This window comes from Galeopterus variegatus, unplaced genomic scaffold (genome assembly GCF_000696425.1).
Source record: "Galeopterus variegatus unplaced genomic scaffold, G_variegatus-3.0.2 Scaffold33, whole genome shotgun sequence".
Taxonomy (NCBI): Eukaryota; Metazoa; Chordata; class Mammalia; order Dermoptera; family Cynocephalidae; genus Galeopterus; species Galeopterus variegatus.
The window spans coordinates 1235947-1251384 of NW_007726144.1; the positions used below are offsets into that span (position 1 = coordinate 1235947).

The 15438-nt window shown below is 40.8% G+C and overlaps 1 protein-coding gene across 1 annotated transcript in view; it reads left to right on the forward strand.

The window, feature by feature from the left end:
• The window catches only part of GON4L (gon-4-like (C. elegans)), a 104569-nt gene that overhangs the window by 19787 nt on the left and 69344 nt on the right, over positions 1-15438 (forward strand). The gene's annotated exons all lie outside the window — the stretch shown is intronic.

Below are 15438 nucleotides of genomic sequence, written 5' to 3' on the forward strand. Positions count from 1 at the left end.
GCGGGTTTGGATCCTATATGGGAATGGCCGGTGCGCTCACTGGCTGAGCGCGGTGTGGGCGACACCACACCAAGGGTTGCGATCCCCTTACCGGTCACGAAAAAGACAAAAACAAACAAACAAAAAAACAAAAAATACTTTTAGGTCAAACTTAAAGTTGACCCCTACTTAGGCGGCAGCTGTTAGGAACTGACATCGCTTTCTCTCACCATTGTAATTGGACTTATTCTCAAAGCCCCTTGAGAAATAGAAGAAAAATGGGTTTTGTAAGATGGGATCAAGGAAACAGAACAATAGGGGGAAAAAAACTGGTTAACTTCACGTAACTTTTTTGTAAGGGTTAGAGCAGAGGGGACTTCATTATGGTGGAATCTCAAGTTTTCAAGAGAAAAAAAAAAAAACTGGTCTTTTCTGAGATCTAGATGCTTTCTTAAAGTTTCAGTTTGATCATGTGGCCCTTAGCATGGGTTACTCCATTTTGATTTGGTTTGAGCTGTTGAGGCCTACTAGAGGAGCTCAGTGGAAAACAAAGGCCTCTCATAATTTTAATACTTCCCCACTTTTGGTCAGGTTCTCACCTAGGTGAGAGTGTAACCAAGACTTAGGCCATTAGCACTACTCTTGATTACCATCATTTTGGGTTTGCAGTCTCAGCACATCATTCATATGTTATGGTATCCTCAAGATCACACGTTTGTTTGAGTTTGTCATTCCAGTTGAAGAGAGATCATTTGATGTTCTATGGATGGCTGTATGCAAACATTTAAAACTTTTGAGAGAATACAGTGCACTAGGGAGACTACTGTTATGACTATCAAAAGGATAATACAAAGAGGTTGTAGTATGCTCTTTAGCCAGGGTCTCCATGAACCAAACCAACTAGAATCAAATAGATCAAAGAATGAGCCAGATGAAGAGTCTACCCATTTTAACTAAGTAGCCTGTCTGTTAATCCTCTGCAACTGAGTCTCTGTAATAACCAATGTATTCATCCATGTGCAACAAGAAGTGTCAGCAACTACACAGATTCTTCTCTGTTTAGAGTCAATCTAGAGCTATTCTATTATTTAGGATGAGAAGTCTGTTGTGGAGTCATAGCCTTTGCAGTTGAATGTGCTAAAGAGCCTGTTGTGAGGGGTGATTTTCTAATCATTGCCTCATTTATATTTATTCCAAGTCATGAAAAAGAAAATCCCTACGAGTTATGCCCATCCAGAAAAGTTAATGCCTTCTTGCAATGTTCTTTTTAATTTGTGATGTAGGTTAAGAGGAGTGGATCAGTGTTCTGTTTCAGACTGATTATGGAGCAACAAAGATACTATTAAAATTCCTAGCCCACAATGGCTCTTCATCTTTCATCCATCAAGGTATAAGATTGCTCATGTATAAGGCTGGCTGTGAAATCCTTCACAAATAAAATAAACCCTATGGGTGCACACAAGACCCTTTTGTCCAGTTCTCTTGTTCATGAATACATTATTTGGGATGGTGAAATTAGAAGTTTCTAGCCAAGAATCAGATGCAAAGTTATTACAGGTTAAAAGAGTTCTGTAGTACCCTTGCACATAAATCAATTTGCAAGAAACTCGATTTGGGATTTTGGTACAAACCTGTCTTGTTATATACTGGTTGTTCCTGGTTCTTGTATCTCATTACTGAGTTAGGTTAAAACTGGGTCCAGAAATATTATCACTAGTACAATTTGAACAACAGTTACATTAGGGATGTTGCCAAAGATAGCCGTTAGGTAAACCAAAGGATCCCTTAGGTCATGCAAAGATCTGGACTTGGCGTGACAGATCCAACACTCCATCATGTTACCCACAGAAGCTACTGATTGTAAAATTGTAATTACAGTATTATCCTGCCAAGTAAAAGAGGCAGTCATAAAAGTAAGGAAAAATTAAGGGAAGTAAGAGTTTCATGATGAGAGAGAATTCTTGATTTGTGATCTTGGGAAAGCTGTCCATGTTTAGGATGCTGTCTTATGGGGAGAAATTTCCCTGGTTAGCTTTTCCTTAAAATCTCTGGTAGGTGTACATTTTCAAGAGTCTGGAGGGGTCCTTTTGAGTTGCCTGTTGGGAATCCAAGGTTTGAGATCCTGAAGTTTTGCTACAGTGTGAATGGCAAGGGCAATCTTTCTTTGATGTTATTTCCAGAAGATCCCATTCTGGGTTCTAGATCATGAAGGGTTTGATTGTATTCAGTCAGTGGATCATGAAAAGCTTCCTCTACCTGGTAAAAATGCACTATGGCATAATGCATTAAAGCCTCACAGCATTTAGTCATGACACCTCACTCCCAGGGTGATGGAAACGCAAAGGATTACTCAAAGTCCACCACTTTTCCTCCTCCTCCACCTCTCTTCCTTTCCCAGCCTCTCGTAAGCATTGTTCTACTCTCTACTTTTATGAGAACCACTTTTTTTTTTTTTTTTTTTTTTTTTTTTTTTTTTTTTTTTTTTTTTTTTTTTTTTTTTTTTTTTTTTTTTTTTTTTTTTTTTAGATTTCACATGTGAGTGAGATCAGGTGGTATTTGTCTTTGTGCCTGACTTACTTCACTTAACATGATGATTTTCAGTTCCATCCATGTTGCTGCAAATGATAGGATATAATTTATTTTTGTAGCTGAATAGTTTTCCATTGGGTATATATACCACAGTTTTTATATCCATCCATCCACTGATGGACATTTAGGTTGATTCCATCTCTTGGCTTTTGTGAATAGTGTTGTGATGAAGGTGGGAGTTCAAGTGTCTTTTTGATTTCATTTCCTTTGGGTATGTACCCAGTAATGGGGCAGCTGGGGCATAAAGTAGATCTGTTTTTAGTTCTCTGAGGAACCTCCATACAGTTTTCCACAGTGGAAATTTACCATTCCCACCAACAGTATAGGAGGGTTCCCTTTTGTCTGCATCCTCGCCAGCATGTATTGTTTTCTGTTGGTAATAGCTATTCCAAGGCTGGCCAGTTAGCTCAGTTGATTAGACTGCAGCCTGTGACACCAAGGTCACATTCTAACTGGGATGAGATGATATCTCACTGTGGTTTTAATTTGCATTTCTCTGATGATTAGTGATTTTGAGCATTTTTTCATGTGCTTGTTATATTAGCTTTTGAGAAATGTCTGTTAGGTCCTTTGCCAGTTTTTTAATTGGGTCATTTGGTTTTTTGCTGTTGAATTGTTTGAGTTTCTTATATATTCTGGATATTAGTCCCTTGCCTGATGTGTAGTTTGCAAACACTTTCTCCCATTCTGTAGGTTGTTTCTTTGCTTTGTTGATAGTGACCCTTGCTGTGCAGAAGCTTTTCAGTTTGATGTAGTCCCACTTGTGTATTTTTGCTTTACTTGCCTGTGCCTTTGTAGTCTCACTCAAAAAAGCATTGCCTGCTCCCATCTCAGGTAGCGTTTCCCCTATTTTTCTTCTAATAGTTTCATAGTTTCCTGTCTTAAATTTAGGTCTTAATACATTTTGAGTTGATTTTTTTGTATGGTGAGAGATAGGGTCTACTTTTAGTCTTTTGCATGTGGATATCTAGTTTTCCCAGCACCATTCTTGGCTAACAGTCTTTTTCCTTCAGCACCCTGAATATATCATCCCGTTTTCTTCTGGCCTGTAGGGTTTCTACTGAGAAATCTGATGAGAGACATATTGGGGCTCCTTTGAATGTTATGTGTTTCCTTTTTCTTGCTGCTTTCAGTATTCTTTCTTTGTCTTTGGTTTTTGATAACTTGATTATGATGTGCCTTGTGGTGTTCCTCCTTGGATTGAATTTGATTGGCAATCTCTGAGATTCCTGTACCTGTATTCTGTCATCTTTCTGCATACTTGGGAAATTTTCAATCATTATTTCCTTGAATATGCTTCATACATGTCTTTCTTTTCCTCTCTTTTGGGTATGCCAATTATGCAGAGGTTATTTTGCTTGAGGGAGTCCTGTATGTGGGAAAATAGACTAAGTGTTTCATTTTCAAGAATAGCTTAACAAGGGTTGCTTGACTAACTTGTGGTGTGATAACCCCTGAAAGTGCACTTTCCTGAGGATGATTTCTCAAGATGGTGGCTGGTCACCTTGTTCTTTTTACTTCCTGGTTCTTCTTCCTCCTCAGGACTTCTGGCAGGCTTTTTTTGCAGGTTTGTCTTGAGCCTACCCCTTTCCACCTGAGGGAAGGGGACAATAAATGCCTTATAAGGAAGTTATAAAACTCAGGTGATGTCCAGGAAGATTGTACATCCGTTAGTACTCCCAATGAGGAACTGGGGGAGGGACTTGTGAACTGGGGAATAAATTGCTCCATGTAACTGTTTCTGGAGTGCTTGTCCAGGAGACACCCAATCTTGCAAGATCACTGTTAAAGTCTCACTTCACTCACTGTACCTCGTGTCTCTGAGACTATCCTTTGGCATTGGACAGGTGAGGGCATTTCTCACACTGTATTTGCTGTATTTCTGTTTCATTTTTTCTTCTTTTTTCTTTTTGCTCCTCTGATTTGGTAATTTCATATGTTCTGTCTTCCAGCTCACTGATTCTTTTTCTGTTTAAGTCTGCTGTTGGAGCTTTCTATTGAGTTTTTCAGTTCAGATAATGTATTCTTTATTTCTAGAGTTTCTTTCTTCTTTAAAATTTTTATTTGATTCATTTCCTTTGTCAAGTTTCTCATTCTGCTCCTGGGTTGTTTTAATTTTCTATCTGTATTTTCTTGTGATTCCCTGAACATTCTTAAGTGGGTTTGTATTGCAGGAGCCTCAAATCTGAAAGGGCACGTGCATAGTGTTTGCCTATTTTAAAGAAACTCACCTGATGTTGCAATAGGTAGAGACATTGGTTTATTAGACTTACGGGAGGTGCTGGTGGCAGCCAGTCAGCTAGAAATCTGCACTGCCAAGGGGTACATACAACAATTATATAGTTATATAGCGAACAGATCAAAGTAAAGATAGGTATAAATCATTTGCATGCTTACATGCCCCTCACTCAGCTCATAGCTAGCACGGGAGATCTGGCTGAGTAGATAAGTTAACTTACTTGCTACCCTCCTGGTGCCAGAGCACTTTCACACCAGCATGTCAATTTAAGTAGGGTCCCTGCTTCCTCCAGTCTTCTGTTTGTCTTAAAGGAGATGTGCCTTTCCTTGGGTAACTACCTTGGCCAGGGGTAGTTTCCCAGAAGGGAGGGAAACTCTGGTATGCCTGGGGAGGGGGAAATATGTCTATGTCCCACATTTACATTACAGGGTTATTCTGAATTCTGTGTCGGACATTTCGTAAATGTCTGTTTCTCTGGGTCCGTTGCTGGTGCATGATTTGTTTCCTTTGTTGGTGTCATATTTCTCTGTTCTTTTTTGATGTTTGTGTCTTTACATTGATGCCTGGGCATTTGAGGAGACTACTACCTCTTCTAGGTTTTATAGATGTTCTTTGGTGGTGTCAGACCTTTACTGGTTAATATCAGAGCTTTGTCATTGGTCTGTGGTTTGTGGTTGAGCTAAATTGCTGCTTTGCTGGTGATTCTCTGCTGAATGATTTTTTGCAGAGCAAATTTTTTTTTTTTTTTTTTTTTTTTAAAAAGATGACCGGTAAGGGGATCTCAAACCTTGGCTTGGTGTTGTCAGCACCACGCTCAGCCAGTGAGCAAACCGGCCATCCCTATATAGGATCCGAACCCGTGGCCTTGGTGTTATCAGCACCGCACTCTCCCGAGTGAGCCACGGGCCGGCCCTGCAGAGCAAATTTTAACTGTTAGTCTTTTAATCACTTCTTTGTCTTGTGAGGTTATATATACCTGGGCTTTGTGGAAATTCTGGCATGGGACTTAGTCTTTCCAGCAAACTGTGCCCCCTGCAGTTCTATCACTCTGACCAGTCTCCATTGAGTGGGCCTGTTATGGGAATGCAGATCAGCTGCCCCAATGTTTTGTTTTGTTTTGTTTTTTGGTGGCTGGCCAGTATGGGGATCTGAATCCGTGACCAGCTGCCCCAATGTTCTCCCAGCAAGCCAGCCTCCCTTCTACACTCCAAAAGCTTTCTTTGGGTCAGGGCCATGCGTGGGGTCTCTTGTGATCACTCACTGGCCTCTGGGTGGTTCCTTTCTTTGGTTGGCTGTAGCCCTCACTCCTATGTGGGTCCATGGGAACCTTGTCAGTGATCTTGCTGACCTGGGGGCTGTTATGGTGTGCTCTGAGGTCCTTTTCTACCCTGCAGACTCCAGTCAACTTCACAAAAAGGGCTCAGCTGCAGCTTTTGTTGGTTCCTGCTCTGTTCTGCAGCTTCCCACCTCTCACAGGGCCAGCCCTGATGCACCTGGGCTGCTGTTTTTTTTTCCCATAATTTGGGTAATTTTATCTCTTTCATGATGATTCATAGAGTGCAGAGCTTTTAATAATGAAGATTTAGTGACTCAGGAAGGACCATGAGTCTGTGCTTAACATTGGATTTATATCCTCTTAAATACTAATGTTATTTTTCCAGTTCAGGTGCATAGCACTATTTATTAAATGGGTTATCAAAGGTAATTTGTCTTGGATCATGGACTTATTCAAATTATATATCTTAACAATTTCAGTACAGGCTAATAATAGCATGAAAATCTACCAAAGTATTTCCTTGGTATTAATTCTTGTTTTGTTTGATAGTGGTTATCAGTTTTATAAACCAATCAGTTTCTTCATTAGAGTTCTGGAAATTTTTACCTAGTACAATGGTATGAACTAAGATTATCAGAAACCTGTACTTGTCAGAATCCTTTTCATTTTTTCCATGAACCTCATGAAGGCATAACACTTTAGGATTATAATTGTGTATAAAGAGCTTTCAGGAAAAGCATCAGAATTAGGCAATTAACTGTGGACAGCAAAACTTAAAATGGTTATGGTTAAAGATGCAATTGACCAGGAAATTTGCTTATTTCTGTGGCTTACAAATATTTAAAATAATAACTGTAATAATGACTGATAATATACTAAGACATATCAGTGTTTTAGTAATCTTGTACAACTTTGAAACATATATTAATAACATATCCATACAAATATAACTAAAAAAAAGTTAAACATCAATTCTTATTTGACAGTGCTTCCCACATAATCTAACATATCTAATAAGCCTGTTTTATTATCTCTCTTTTAAGTGCTGCAGGAGGCAAAGTTAATTTGAGGTCAAAAAGACCTAATTTTGATTTTGAAATTTGGTTTTGGGAAGCCTGTCAAATATGTCAAAGGTTTAAAACACTTGATCAAAATAGGATCACAGGTGATTGTAAAATAATTGTCATTAATTTAGCTAAAGTGATAGTTAAAAGATTTCAAAAAGCAAAAAGTTTTACTCTTCGTTAGAGAAGAGACTCAGTTTTCCAAATAATTGAAAGACCTAATGAGCTAGGAAATAAAATTCTAGTTTTATATTAGTGTACTTTTGATATTAATGATCAATTTTTAGAAATACTTATAAGTAATTCTTTTCTAATGTTAGCCAGCTTGATCACACATACAATTCCTTTCATGATTCTGTACCAGCCAGCTGCTGCCAACCCCCACCCCTCCCAAACAAAAAAGAAAAAAAATTCCTTTTGCTAGATACATCTTCCACAGACCTACAACCTTTCCTCTTTCTCATATGGCAACAACCAATCATTCTACTTTAGGATACAATTTACCTTTTTTTTTTTGTTACCTAAAACACATCTTTCATGTAATCTGCACTTAGCAAAAATACGTCTTACTTTTCTTGTATAAGGAGTGCTTTTGAAAAGGCCTGTTTGCTCGCTGCTCAATAGCCAATAATTGAGAGACAAGTGTTGGTATAAGGAAAGGTAGCCTTTAATCAGGAAGCTGGCAGCCTAGAGAAATGGTGGAGTTATGTCTCAAAGACCATCTCTGCCTTTCCCAGGTTTACCAAGGTGTTTTATAGGGGTCTGGGGTGGAAAGCTGAGGTGACCAAGTGGGACGTGCAGACATGCTTCATTGTTTCAGATAATCACCAAGGAACTTTCCAGGTGGGAGATGCCCAGCGTCATACTTCATTCTCAGTGGGCTCAGTTCCTGTTACTCTCAAATAAGATCAGGTTAGTAAGCTAGTAAAGCATGTACATCTGGGTCAATAATTTTCCCTCTAATTATTTGTATACAATTTGAGAGCAAGAGTCATTGTGTTTTGGCAATTAGCTGCAGGCTATGTGGTTTCGGTTACAGAAGAGAACAAGTTTTTAAATTCAAAGACTTAACAAAATGGAGTCACATCTGTTCAGGCTGTTACAATTTTAATTACCATATCGTAATTAGAATAATTTTTAACTTTAATAACCTGAATTTCTAGTGAAAAATCTAGGAAGTAAGTAGTTTTGAACTGTTTTATATGAGCATTTTTTTTTTTTTTTTTTTTTTTTTAAAAAGATGACCAGTAAGGGGATCTCAACCCTTGGCTTGGTGTTGTCAGCACCACGCTCACTGAGTGAGCTAACCGGCCATCCCTATATGGGATCCGAACCCGGGGCCTTGGTGTTATCAGCACCGCACTCTCCCGAGTGAGCCACAGGCCGGCCCCTATATGAGCATTTTGTAGATGAGAACCATTTCATAATATTTAGAAACATTTTCTCATAACAATTTTTTTATGTTTATTTACAGACTCTAATATATTTAGCTTCACTATGCTATATAAAAATAAGATGTAGGGCCGGCCCGTGGCTCACTCGGGAGAGTGTGGTGCTGATAACACCAAGGCCACAGGTTCGGATCCCATATAGGGATGGCCGGTTAGCTCACTCAGTGAGCGTGGTGCTGACAACACCAAGCCAAGGGTTGAGATCCCCTTACTGGTCATCTTTTTAAAAAAAAAAAAAAAAAAAAAAAAATGCTCATATAAAACAGTTCAAAACTACTTACTTCCTAGATTTTTCACTAGAAATTCAGGTTATTAAAGTTAAAAATTATTCTAATTACGATATGGTAATTAAAATTGTAACAGCCTGAACAGATGTGACTCCATTTTGTTAAGTCTTTGAATTTAAAAACTTGTTCTCTTCTGTAACCGAAACCACATAGCCTGCAGCTAATTGCCAAAACACAATGACTCTTGCTCTCAAATTGTATACAAATAATTAGAGGGAAAATTATTGACCCAGATGTACATGCTTTACTAGCTTACTAACCTGATCTTATTTGACAGCACCACGCTCTCCCAAGTGAGCTAACCGGCTATCCCTATATGGGATCTGAACCCATGGCCTTGGTGTTATCAGCACCACACTCTCCCGAGTGAGCCACGGCCGGCCCTAGTGACTCAGACATTTAATGAATATCTGTTACAACTTTAACTGAAAAAGAATTTTGAAACTATGACAAGTTTATCTATAAACATATCTCATCCCAACAAGGGCTTAAGTCACAGGGCTTTTCTTGATTGATCTGTTTTGATCATTGCGCTAATCAATTGTTAGCTACATTGCTTGTTGTACTTTCTGCTTTCTGACTTTTTAAATTTTTCCAAACTGGGGTTGATATAGCAGACTGGTTTGCGGCCCTGTATTGTTGGGGGACCAGCAAGGGTCTCTTTGATTCATCCAACCTTTGGTAGATTTAGTCTTTGTTTTAACTCCATCACTGTCTGCTTTACTTATCCCATTTTTTAACAACCATCTGAAAATTCTTTTGTTACCAGACTCAGGTCCAGCCGCCCGCCCCCTTGAAAAGGAAAGAAAAAAAACTCGGAATTCAAATGGTTGGTTTTAGAAAAGCAGATGTATTCAGCTGAAGGAGATGGTAGTCTATCCCTTCTCAAAGATTTACATTTACTGAGGGATTTTTAGAGGAAGGGTTGAGGGAATGGAATGTGGGAGGTGAAAAGCAGGAGAGCAGGAGATGTGAGTTACAAGGGGTCCATTTCTACGGGTCAGGTACAAGGTCTTGCCAAGGCCTCATCTGGTTTCTGTTCTCATTTTCACTGTTATCTCAGGACCCTGCAAGATTTTGATTTGCGCTAGAGTACTTGGCTAGTGCCCAAGGTCAGCTTCAGTCACTTGGTGTTGATCATTTCTGAAATCTCTACAAGTCTCAAAGAAAGAACCGTTACCTTTGCAAAGAAGTAATTAGCTTTTCAGCCTTGTTTTCCTACTTAGCGAGTGTGGGAAGAAAGAGTGGAGAGAAAACTGTCCTTTTTAAAATCCTCCCCCCCTCCACAGTCCAGGCAGCTTTAGGTCCCAACATGGCTTCAGTCCTGCTCACTCCAACACCTTTACCCTAAAAGTACATTTCCAAAGGTATAGCTTAGGTAAAATGGGATAGAAAATTTAGATCTCAAAAGCACAGAGCTGCGACTTCAGGCCTAAATACCATCATAAACCCCAATAGCCCAAACCAAAGAAGGAGGGTGTAGGTGAAGGCCCAGTTACGACAAGATGGCAAGGAAAAGCACCTTAAACAAAATGGCTTATGTAAATTTAAAACAATGCTTTTTCCATTGTAAGAGTTTCTAGTGACTCAGTCTTCTCTCTCTCCTCTGTGCAGGGAGGCAGACACCCTTACAAATGGAAATTTCCTTTATAGATGTAAATCTCTTTTACAAAAGGGTTTCCAAATTGCCGTGTACCTGAATGCCAGAAAGATGTTTGGACACCAGTTTAGTTCAACCGTCTTTTTAAAAAAATTTTTTATTGAATCAAAATTGATTATACATATTTTAGTTCAACAGTCTTTTTTTTTTTTTTTTTTTTTTTCCTTTTTGAGACCGGCCACACTGCGCTCAGCCAGTGAGCGCTGTGAGCGCACTGGTCATCCCTATATAGGATCCGAACCCGCAGCGGGAGCGCTGCTGCGCTCCCAGTGCCGCACTCTCCGGAGTGCACCACGGGCTCGGCCCAGTTCAACAGTCTTTTTAACTTAGTTTCTTTTCTTTTTTTTTTTTCCTTTTTGTCTTTTTTCGTGTCCGGCAATGGATCGCAACCCTCAGTGTCGCGCCCGTACTGGACCGGGACCGGCAACGGGATCGCAACCCTCGGTGTCGCGCCCGCACCTCGCTCAGCCAGTGAGCGGGAACCGGTCTGTATGTGGGATCCGAACCCTCGGCGGGAGCACTGCCGCACTCCCAAGCGGCGCACTGTAGCAGTTCGCCACCGGGCCGGCCCTAACTTAGTTTCTTTTCTTAGCTAAAATTACTGAGTTCAGGGCACAGCAAAGAAAGCATTCTGTATACTTGGACTCAGCATGGAGAGCTCTGAAAAAAGAAGCAAGCCTACTTTACCTGAGGGCCTACCTTTTATAAATACTTTATCCATCTTTATTTTAACCTTTGGGGTGAGATAGTAACTGAGCCAAAAGATTAACAGATTCAATTTTTATTATTAATTAGTTGCTTAAGCTTTTTATTTGCCTTTTGTAGAATGTTTTAAAAGACAATAAAAACTTGAAATCTTTTTAGAAGCTTCTGCACATAATAGGCATCCCTAGGTGAACCTAATTTGGGGGCCCTTATTTTTAAATGCACTTCTTAAAGTGCATGTTGTTTATGTGGAACATTCCACCGTAAATTTTAAATTATCTTCAGTAAGATTTCACCACCTTTGCAGCATTTGGCTGCTTCCAGGGCCTAATACATATACATGTAAAGGTAGGCATAATGGATGGTAGAGTACTTAGTTCTTCAGAAATGAAGAATCCCACTTTTGCATTAAATTTTGGCTTTGGCTATGAGATCTCCTCATCAACCTAACCAATTTTTTTTTTTTTTTACCTAAGTGCAAGAAAAACAAAGGGTAGAGTACAAAATCCCTGCCAATTTCGGAAAGCCAGAGTTCACACCCCCTGAGGTAATGCCACTTACTGTCAGTTTCTGTCTGAACAAGTCAGACTCTGAGATCTCTGACTGGGTCCAATCCAGTTAACTATTGGATCCATCATGATCTTGGGCCCAGTCTAGTTTCTGTTGTGACTTCCAAACCCAGTAACAGATTAAAAAAATTGCTCAAACAAACTCAGATAGCTAAAAACACAAATCTATGGAGTTTCAGAATCCAAGAGAGAACTTACCCACGATCCCCAGTTGCTGCAAGAGAGAAGTGGACACAGTGGGCCTGGTGGGCACCTTGCTTTGTCACTCGGTGCTCATGGGGGTCACTGGAGCTCTACTTTGAATCCTACTTCTTACACCATCTGTTAAAAGCTTTAGGGCCGGCCCGGTGGCGCACTGGATAGTGCGCCGCTTGGGAAGCGCGGTGGCGCTCCCGCCGGAGGGTTCGGATCCCACATACAGACTGGTTCCCGCTCACTGGCTGAGCGAGGCGTGGGAGCAACACCGAGGGTTGCGATCCCGTTGCCGGTCCCCAGTCCGGTCCAGGGGCAACACTGAGGGTTGCGATCCGTTGCCGGACACGGAAAAAGACAAAAGACAAAAAAAAAAAAAAGAAGAAAAGCTTTAGACAAATTAAATTTAAGAGCTGGCTAGTTAGCTCAGTTGGTTAGAGATGATGTTATAACACTGAGGTCAATGGTTCAGATCCCCGTACCAGCCAGCAGCCAAAAAACCCCACCAAAAACACAAATAAAATTAAATATACCTACGTTTAATTGAGGAAAGAATGATTCACAAATCAGGCAGCCCCCAGAACCAGAATAGGTACGGAATGACTCCAGGGCTGCCACATGGTCAGATAACATTTATGGACAGAAAAAGGAAAGTGACATACATAAAATGGAAGTGAATTACAGAAACAACTGGATTGATTACAGCTGGGCGTTTGCCTTATTTGAACTTGGTTTGAACAGTTGGCTGCCTGTGATTCGCTGAGACTCAGCTACGGTTATAAGACAAAGTTACAGTCTGTTTTGTACATCATGTTAGGTTACAGTTCACTATGTCCAAAGAAACTGTTAGGCCAAACTTTAACACTCCAGATGTTAATTTACACAGTAGATGGTTTCTCACCACACATCTGGTGTCAGAAGCATGTTTGAGAGTATAGTGGGAGAAACTGAATTTATATTTTTTCCACTCAGGCCTCCTTAAAATTTTTAAAAATTTTTCATTTTTTTTTTTTTTGTCTTTTTCCGTGTCCGGCAACGGATCGCAACCCTCAGTGTTGCCCCCGCACCGGACTGGGGACCGGCAACGGGATCGCAACCCTCGGTGTTGCTCCCGCGCCTCGCTCAGCCAGTGAGCGGGAACCGGTCCGCATGTGGGATCTGAACCCTCGGGCGGGAGCGCCAGCGCGCTTCCCAAGCGGCGCACTATCCAGTGCGCCACCGGGCCGGCCCAAAATTTTTCATTTTTTTATTGTGAAATGTAACACATACAGGCAAGTGACTAAAAGACTTCTTTATTCAGTTTAACAAATGGTTTTAAAGTGAACACCTGTGATTTCTTTTTCTCATTGCATATACTGTACCTCCATTACTACGTAGGTTAGAAGTAGTGATAGCCAGGGCCGGCCCAGTGGCGCACTCGGTAGAGTGCGGTGCTTGGGAGTGTGGCGGCGCTCCCGCTGAGGGTTCGGATCCCATATAGAGACTGGTCCGCTCACTGGTTGAGCGCGGTGCAGGCGTGACACCGAGGGTTGCGATCCCGTTGCCGGTCGCGGTATGGGTGCGACACCGAGGGTTACGATCCCGTTACCTGTCACGAAAAAAGACAAAAAGGAAAAAAAAAAAGAAAAAAGAAAAAGGGCCGGCCTGTGGCTCACTGGGAGAGTGTGGTGCCGATAACACCAAGGCCGCGGGTTCGGATCCCATATAGGGATGGCTGGTTTGCTCACTGGCTGAGTGTGGTGCTGACAACACCAAGACAAGGGTTAAGATCCCCTTACCGGTCATCTTTTAGAAAAAAAAAAAAAAAGAAGTAGTGATAGCGGACGTACATGTATTGTTTCTGAACTCGGGGAAAGTGTTCAGTATTCCTTCACTATGTACCATGATAATTGTAGTCTTTCCAATAAAATATTATTTCAGATTAAGGAAATTATTTTCTTCTCCTAGTTTTCTGAGTTTTATCATATATTGAATTTTGTCACTTTTTTTCTGTCTCTGTTAAGATTATCATATGGTTTTTCTCCTTTATTCTGTTAATGTGGTAAATTACATTGATTTTTTATTTTTATGAATTTTAAAATTTTAATTAAAAAAATTTTTTTTCGGGCCGGCCCGTGGCTCACTCGGTAGAGTGCGGTGCTGATAACACCAAGGCCCTGGGGTCGGATCCCACATGGGGATGGCCGGTTCGCTCACTGGCTGAGCGTGGTGCTGACAACACCAAGTCAAGGGTTAAGATCCCCTTACCGGTCATCTTTTAGAAAAAAAAAAAAAAAAAAAATTTTTTTTCAGCGGCTGGCTGGTATGGAGATCCAAACCCTTGACCTTGGTGTTATAACACCACACTCTAACCAACTAAGCTAACTGGCTAGCCCTTGATTTTTTAAAAATGTCACATTTGTTGAGGTGTAATTTACATACAATAAAATTTATCCAGTGAGTTTTGAAAAATGTATATAGTTGTGTTAACTACCACCACAAACAACAGAACAATTCCATCAACCCAAAAGTTTCTTTATACTCCTTTGTAGTCCCCCATTCTAATTTATTGGCAAAAATTGGCCTCGTTTCTATTTCTATAGTTTTGCATTTTCCAAGATGCTATATACTGTGTATGGTGTTATACATTAGATAGCCTTTTGCATCTGGTTTCTTTCATTTAGTGTAATGCTTTTGAGATTTATCCATGTTTGTTCCTTTTCTTCCTTTTCTTTTTTTTTGTGAAAATGGAAGTCATCTTTTATTCAAGAATACCAGTGACCTGAGGAGAGATGGCTAACCCATCTCTCCTGTAAACCTGAAGAAGAATCTCTCCCTTTTCATTGCTGAGTAGTGTTTTATTGCATAGGTGCACCACAATTTGTTTATCCATTCGCCAGTTGGGTTGTTTCCAATTTTTGCCTATTATGACTGAAGCTGTTGTAAGCATTCACATGTAAGTCTTTAATAGACATACGTTTTCATTTTTCTTTTGTAAATAACGAGGAGTGTAATTTCTGGGTTTTATGGTAATTGTATGCTTAAGTTAATAAGAAACTGCCAAACTGTTTTCTAAGGCACTTGTAGCATTTTACATTCCAACCAGCAGTGTATGAAATTTGCAGTTGATCTGCATCCTAGCCAGTAGCTGTCAGACTTTAAAATTTTAGCCGTTTGGGGGCCGGCCCAGTGGCGCACTGGATGGTGCGCCGCTTGGGAAGCGCGGCAGCGCTCCCGTCCGAGGGTTCGGATCCCACATACCGACCGGCTCCCGCTCACTGGCTGAGCGAGGCGCGGGAGCAACACCGAGGCTTGCGATCCCGTTGCCGGTCCCCGGTCCGGTACGGGGGCAACACTGAGGGTTGCGATCCGGTTGCTGCTCCCCGGTACGGGCGCGACACCGAGGGTTGCGATCCCGTTACCGGTCAGTAAAAAAGACAAAAAGAAA